Below are 8665 nucleotides of genomic sequence, written 5' to 3'. Positions count from 1 at the left end.
AATTGTCGGTAAACTGCCACTTGAATTGTCCAGTGTGCAATAACTGTTTAACTGAATTGCAATATCGACCCATTTCTCCCAGATGAACATTCCTTGCAGGTTGTGAGATCTTCTACATGCAGGTTATAAGGAACCGCTGAATGACTCACAGAGCTTCTTTCTCTGCAGATGTTTGTTTTTGAGTCATTGAAGTCAGTAATCACATTTTCGCTGTGTGTTAGCGATACCTCACCATGGGTGTGTCTTGGGGGTCATGGCAGGATTGGCGAATCTCTTTGAAGCCCATTGCAACTCCCAATCCCACCATCTTGTCAGTTTACTCACAGATTCAAAGAAATTTCTGAGTTAATGCCTTCCATATAGGCTCCCATAAACCATGGTGCTTCAGTATTACCATTCTAGCTCTTTCTTCTCTCAGTAGGGGAAAAATTGAAAAGAGACGCTTGGTTGAAAAAAAAAAAAACATAAAACAGGATCTTCAAAGACATCTGAGGTCTGGTCTGTATTACCCCAAGTATCTGCATGGTTTTGATCAACCAATCAATTCACAAGCTGAGCAAACAGGTGCTATGCAGGCATCTAATAAACATATTTCCCCGGTGTTGGTTTTGGCTAAAGCTACTGGTTGATTTTAAGCAAAAATTATTGTTAATAGAGCTATTATATTGTTATTATATATTAATGACTTTACAAAGCAGTCAGACTTATGGAGTTCACCTGCTATCAGACTATCAAATGGTTCAAAACATCCTTCAAGTTGGGCTCTTTTAACTTGGACCAGCAGGCAAGCACCTAACGACCACTCAGAACACCTAATAACCACACAGCAATGCCCTGGCAACCATCCACAACATCTCAGCAGTGTAGCAGTGAGTTTTGCATAGGATAACAACATTCGTTTTCTCCATAAAATGTAAAAATCCAGTTTTACATGTGACACCAAATTTAACCTGACATAAAAAGCAACAAGCAATGTAAACCACCGATCGCTTCATTCCTTAGTTTGTTGCTTTGCCCTCTACCTTCGCAAATGGAAAAAGAGGCAAAAGCCATTATTTGAAACAAAAAAGCCTTGTTATTTAGAGGAACACTTGGTGTAGTTTGACATAAGGAATCAATTAACCCCCCTCTCTACCCCCAACCCCCTAATCTACTCTACCTCTGTCTCGGCCGTCTTGGAGAGAGAGCAGAGGAACTTATTGGCAGTAGACATACAGTACCACCAGGTTATGAACGTGGCTCTGTACTTAGATATATATATTATATATAATAATAATAATTATTATTATTCTTTTGCATGCCTAGGCGCTGCAACCAACCTGTCTTCATGGCGAAATAAAAACTCAAAGTAAAAAGCTGTAGTTAGTTATTTTAGTATTATTAATAAAATACTATAACATCAATTAATCATTTAAAAAATCATCATAAAAACCAGTTTTGTATTTTATGTGCTTTGTTTTTTTAAATATATTTTTATTTAGATATCATTATTTCATTATTATTATTATTATTATTAAATGATTATTTATAATAGTGCTGAAATTCTGCTACCCAAAGAGCCCAAAGTTGCAATATTGCATTTCACTAAAAACTGATGAAAGGTCAAAAATGTAAAAATGCATATATTTCTGCATTAGAGGCCTCCTACAACAACATTCAAAAGGTGAAACAATTTTTTTCACAGTTTTTTTCTTTTTCTTTTTTTTTTTTTTTATTTCTTCTATATTTGGGTCTTAAGGTTAATATGATTGTTCAGTTCAAAACAAATCTTTTTTTTTTTGTTTTCTTTTTTTTTTTTTTTTGCTCTCTTTAACAGCCTGCATAACACTTCATCTTTGTTATATTGTATTCTTAATGCCAAGCTGAAGAAGAATGTTAAAAGCCTTTGCATGGGAACTGGTGTGCTTTGTATAAAATCGCAAGCTCTTAACCATTGGACATGTGTTACACAGATGGTTCAACACAAAGCACACTCCTTAAAAAGTTTACAAAAAAAAAAAAAAAACGAGTGAGAAGTAAAAGTTCCCCGTAAGGGAGCTAAATGCCCTTTTTTGTGGCGATCAATCCTAACAAGTTAAATTTCCTGACAGGAGGCTAGCCAAACACTAGCTGCGTCATATTTTGCTCTGGTATCTGGTTAAGTCTGTCACTTTCAAGCTGTAACAGCTTGTAGTGTTTCATTGCTGTGTGTAGCCCCACCCTGGTGTAAATCTATGTGGTCAGCCTTGTGTTATGCTAACATACTCACAAGCTAACATCGAGCCTTTCAAAGCCAGACTTCTGACTGTCAGCCTAAAGTATGGTCCACATTGTGAACTCTCCAATGATTGAAACAGTATTGCAGTACACAGGGAGCAGAAAATGTGTTGCAAATATGAAAATGTATTCGTTAACAACTCATAGCTCATCCTTATTGAAAATATGTGCTTGTGGCAACTTTTCTGCAATACCGATATTATATACCCGACAGTTTAAAAAAGTGAAATATCCAGTAAGTGGTGTTAAAGCATGCATCCAATATCTGTTGTGGCATTTTTATTACATTGGTTCAGGCATGTATTGCAGCAGTCCTAAAAGGTTAATACTATATCGTGTTGGAAAATAAGAACACACCACTAAACCAAACCCAACCCTAAACTTACCCGACAGTGTTAATGAAAGCAAAAGCAGACATATTTCAAGTGAGCAGGGGTAGATGAACCATAAACCATGGTAAAAGTGTTTTGAGACCTTAACATAGTATTGTGCAAGGATATGGAAAAATAATTACTGCATCATTAAGGGTCATTTTTAATTGATAATATACCACTGTAATCATAATTTGTGTTTTACTGCCGCTAGTGTTTGTTTCGGAATTGTATGTATTTGTACACTTTTGAAGTTTTGCAAAAAAATAAAAAATAAAAAAGTTGGTACAGGCATGCTTTTCCAAAAAACCTAGTTTAGAAATCTCAAATGATTAAGATGGTATTGTGTTCAGTTCCAGTAATGTGCAACAAATTTTACTCTGGAAAACGTTTCAAATTATGTCATATCAACATGTGCCAAACTGATCAAGCTAGCATTATAACTGGATGTGACTGTACTACTCAGAGGCTCACTGATGCAGTAGAGCTCCCATTGACCTGCCAACAGGATGGACAGCTTAGGCTTGTCTCTTGGGATGACACCCCTCCTTAGCCCATCATTATACACATGGCTTCCACACGCAAAGTTGACATACAGCTTCCCTGGGCCCTGGGAGACATTTACATGCAGAGTTTGCATGTGGTACAGCACAAATCTACTTTATTCGACTAGTCTTTACATAGGGACTTTGTACAGTTTGTACAGTCTCGGTTGTTTTGGCTGCTTATCAAAGTCATAGAATTGGTCTATTACTCCTCTTTAGTGTAATGAATGCTATTATGCTGCACGGAGTATAGCTCAGTTATATATTTGATACATAAATAACAGAGACAAGGGGAGCTTGATGTGTAGAACATGTTATTGGTTGTATGGAGAAGGGCCAGAGATCTCGACTGGGAGGCCTGTTCAGTAAAAGCTCTGACAGTGTGGGTTGGAGGGGAAAAGAGGCTTTCATGTCCTGGGTGGCCTGTTTAGCTTGCATTGAAGTGCAAGAAGAGGATGACCGTTTACTTCCACAGTCCATCAGAGAAATTATTGTCTGAAAGGCTTGCACAACCATACACAGCTGGATAACTACCATTGTTTTCCAAGACAGAGTCATGCACACCCATAAATAAAGACTCCATTATCAAAATTATTTCATAACTTAAAATAATTTCTTCTTTCTTTGAAGAATATTCTAGTCGCCCAGAATTTAAGCCTCTATTCACTGAAAATCTTCTTCACTGAAAGTAATAAACCAAGCAGGGTAGCATTGACATCCATGTGGTTTGGTTGTGTGCTGTTTTTCGAATATGGATACTTGCCTATGGTTTTGAATATGGTTGTGCAAGTCTTTTAGACAATAATTTCCCTCATAGATTGTGGAAATAAATGGTCATCCTCTTCTTGCACTTCAATGCAAGACATGCCACCCAAGTATATAACTCTCTTTTTCATGTCCAAATTTACAGTATTCACAAAATAGTAGGCAAAACGGACTTACTACGTAAAGCAAAATTCTGAAACGTGCATTCAATGGTGTCAACGTGATAAATATACTGTAAAACATCTAGATTACATTCATGCGACACATATTCATACATTATATAATGTGCTTTTGGAATGGTTGTGAAAAAAAGAAGTACCTATTCAGAGAATATTTAATTTTGAATGCAGCTGTTTGCTGTCAGTATGCCATGCTTGTAGTCCATAAGACTTTAGCAGTCCATTTGAAAGCATTTGGGGTGAACTATTCCTTTATACTGTAAATATTAAAATGCCCACCTCAATCTTACAAGATAACTTTTTTCTAAGTGCTGAATTTGTATGATGTGATTTGTCTGGCAGCATGCAATTGTTTAGAAAAAAAAACTGTCAGCATGAAGATCTACCTCTAAACTCAATCATCAGTTGTATGTACAATTCTCAGTAGGTAGCACAAAAAAATAAAAAAAAAAAAAAAAAAAAAAAAAAAACACCAATATATTTATATGAATTAGCCAACTTTTGTTGAATGTGAAATGTAACAAAATAGCGTTGCACTGACATGAGAGCGTTGAAATGCCTAATGACATTGGTGCCAAGACACCATTTTTTAGTCCAAACGATTCTTATGGTCCATTTGAAAACTTTTTGGGTGAACTGCTTGATCCCATGAATAAATAAATAAACAAATAATAATAAAAATAGGTGGCATTTTTTTTTTATGAAATTCTGATGTAATTGTAAGGCAACATATGATTTTTAGCAAAACGGTAAGCATGAAGATCCATCTCTAATTGCCACCTACACCAAGGATGAAAAATATAACAATTATGATAAAAATATAGATTTAAAAACAATTCTAAATCCACACCACAACTATAAAAATAACAGCACTGAAGAACGATATCTTTGAAATAACTTTCAGAGCATCTTTTTTTAAGCTAATGGGTTAATAAAATCAATAACAACCAATCAGAGCTTATCCTGCTTTAGAGAGCTTGAGCATTTAAAGTGGCAGACAACAAAACTGCAGTATGCGCTTATAATAACCAGATCTTTATCTGTTGGAATGGGTATTTGAGATATTTTAGAAATGCAGATGAAAAACTATTACAAATGACAGTGTTTCCTTTAGTCAATGTTATGCGACTAAAACATAATTTTTTCCTCTTGCGATAAGTCATGGTGATGGATGTTGGTAGGTTTACGTATATCGAAGGAGGTATAGATGTGTTATCTTTAGCAAAGCAGCACAGACAGCCGTTTCTGAAACTTGTGCGGCATTGACTAGAGCAGCTGCGCTCAGTTATGGTCACCACATCGGAGCCATAATGCACTGCAGAGTTTTGCGGTGTAAATAAGGGGTTATCCAAGCAGTAATGGCAAGGAAAGACCCTTATATTTGAGAGCGGCCAAGTATTAGGTGTTTCTTGGAGGTTAAAGTATATTACAGAATGACTATGTGACCTTTACATACGTCAGGTTACAAAAAAAAAACTAAAAAAACTGTTTCCATTGCAATTTTTGAAAATTTATATAAATTTAACATTTTTCCAATAAAAAAATCTTTAGTACGCAATAACATGTGTTGACCTTTGGCATTAATGTACCATTTCTGTAGTCCAAAAGACTTTTGTAGTCCATGTGAAAGCTTTAAGGGTGAACTAGTCCTGTATACTGTAAATCTTACCAAAGATCACACCACAAGTATATCCTAAATGCAAAATGAAATGTAATCAGAGTCAGTGTGAAAGTTATAATGAATCAGTCAGTCTTGAAACAAGCCCAAGGGGTGTTAACCCACATTCTAGGCACATTAAAGAGAGTGAAACCGGTTCAGTGTCTGTATTTGTTTAGGGTCGCTTTAGGGAGGGGGAAAGGCAAGGCTACGACCGACCACCTGTTGTGATGCAATGCAGGAGTTGGTTGCAGTCTTACTCTGAACTATAAAATTATGGGACAAGCGAAAGGGGAATGAACCCATGAAGGGTGGAGGCTCATGTCCAACCAAATACCCCAAACCAAGAAAAGCACCATACATTGATAAATTTCCTGTGAGTGTTGTTCTTATCTATAACCTGGGAAAGGTCACTCTCATCCATCAGTCTAATAAAGACCCTGCATGAAGATCAGGTTCAGACTTTGATAAATGGTCTCTTAAAGAGTTACTCCACCCCAAAAATTTTTTTCATTAATCACTTACCCCCAGTTCCAAACCCGTAAAAGCTTTATTCTTCTTCGGAACACAATTTAAGATATTTTGGATGAAAACCGGGAGGCTTGTGACTGTCCCATTGGCTGCCAAGTAAATTACACTGTCAAGTTCCAGAAAAGTATGAAAGACATCATCAGAATAGTCCATCTACCATCAGTGGTTCAATCTGAATTTTATGAAGCGACTAGAATACTCTTTGTCAAGTTACCTTTATTTATATAGCGCTTTAAACAAAACAGATTGTGTCAAAGCAACTGAACAACATTAATTAGGAAAACAGTGTGTCAATAATGCAAAATGTCAGTTAAAGGCAATTCATCATTGAATTCAGTGATGACATCATGCAGCTCAGTTCAGTTTAAATAGTATCTTTGCAATTATTTGCAATCAAGTCAGCGATATCGCTGTAAATAAAGTGTCCTCAACTAAGCAAGACAGCGACAGAGGAGCCAAAACTCCATCGGTAACAGAATGGAGAAAAAAACCTTGGGAGAAACCAGGCTCAGTCGGGGGGCCAGTTCTCCTCTGGCCAGACAAAACCAACAGTTCAATTCCAGGCTGCAGCAATGTGACATTGTGCAGAAGAATCATCTGTTCCTGTGGTCTTGTCCCGGTGGTCGTCTGAGACAAGGTCTTTACAGGGGATCTGTATGTGGAGCTTATCTAGTTGTCCTGGTCTCCGCTGACATTTAGGGCTGTAGAGGTCCTCTCTAGGTGCTGATCCACCATCTGGTCTGGATACGTACTGGATCCGGGTGACTGCAGTGACCCTCTGATCTGGATACAGACTGGATCTGGTGGCTACGGTGACCTCTGAATAAGAGAGAAACAGACTAATATTAGCGTAGATGCCATTCTTCTAACGATGTAGCAAGTACATCAGGTGTTGTGGGAAGTGTTCATGGATCCGGTTTACCTAATTAATGCAGCTTATAAATCCTTTAACGGATTTGGATATTAATAGCGTATTAGTGTGTTATGTTTAAGCCAGGTTTAAGAGATGGGTCTTTAATTTAGATTTAAACTGCAGAGTGCGCTGCCTCCCGAACAATGTTAGGTAGGTTTTTCCAGAGTTTAGGCGCTAAATAGGAAAACGATCTGCCGCCCGCAGTTGATTTTGATATTCTAGGTATTATCAAATTTTCAGAGTTTTGAGAATGCAGCGGACGTGGAGGACTACAATGTAAAAAGAGCTCGTTCAAATACTGAGGAGCTAAACCATTCAGGGCTTTATAAGTAATAAGCTTTTAGATTTATTTTAGAATAAGTAATAGATTTTAAAATCTATATGATGTTTAATAGGTAACCAGTGCAGTCAGAACCGGGCTAATATGGTCATACTTCCTGGTTCTAGTAAGAACTCTAGCTGCTGCATTTTGGACCAGCTGGAGTTTGTTTATTAAGCATGCAGAACAACCACCCAATAAAGCATTACAATAATCTAACCTTAAGGTCATAAACGCATGGATTAACATTTCTGCATTTGACATTGAGAGCAAAGGCCGTAATTTGGATATATTTTTGAGATGGAAAAATGCAGTTTTACAAATGCTGGAAATGTGGCTTTCTGAGGAAAGATTGCTATTAAATAGCACTTTGTACTCAAAGAAAACAAATGACTTTATTCAACAATTAGTCTCATCTGTGTCTCTCCGCATCACATAGCACCATTTTGGAGAATATACACTGAACACAAACTGTGTATGCTGTTCTGTGTCAGCCGTGACACAAGGATACATTTTCTATGTGTATTTACGCTTTGATTTGAATGAAACCATCGCATCTGTGCAGCATGGCTGACACAGTAGAGCGTACGCTGCTTGCTTCCAGAAATATCGTCCAAAATGGTGCTACAGTGATGCAGAGAGACACAGAGGAGACAAATTGTGGAATAAAGTTGCTATTTTTGTTTTCTTTGCATACAAAAAGTATTCTTGTCGCTTCATAAAATTCAGATTGAACCACTGCAAGTGGATTTTTCTGACGATGTCTTTCATACTTTTCTGGACCTTGGCAGTGTAATTTACTTGGCAGTCAATGAGACAGTCATAAGCCTTCCGGTTTTCATCCAAAATATCTTAAATTGTCTTCCAAAGACGAATGAAACTTTTACGGGTTTGGAACGACATGGGGGTAAGTGATTAATGACAAAATTTTCATTTTGGGGTGGAGTATCCCTTGATGATTACGGGGCTGACGGGGTTATAATCGCACATCTCCATAAACAAGATGTAAGGTTGATGTTATCTTTAGAAAGTCAGCTCCTTTGCATTCCTGCATAATCTTAAGATGAGAAATACCTTGCATTCTTCAGCAGGCTCAGCAGGACACTCTCCCCCTCGCTGAGATGTCCTT

The sequence above is a fragment of the Cyprinus carpio genome, chromosome B10, assembly GCF_018340385.1.
Source record: "Cyprinus carpio isolate SPL01 chromosome B10, ASM1834038v1, whole genome shotgun sequence".
In the NCBI taxonomy this organism is placed as follows: domain Eukaryota; kingdom Metazoa; phylum Chordata; class Actinopteri; order Cypriniformes; family Cyprinidae; genus Cyprinus; species Cyprinus carpio.
The sequence above is the reverse complement of the archived record's forward strand: the minus strand, read 5'-3'. Positions refer to the sequence as shown.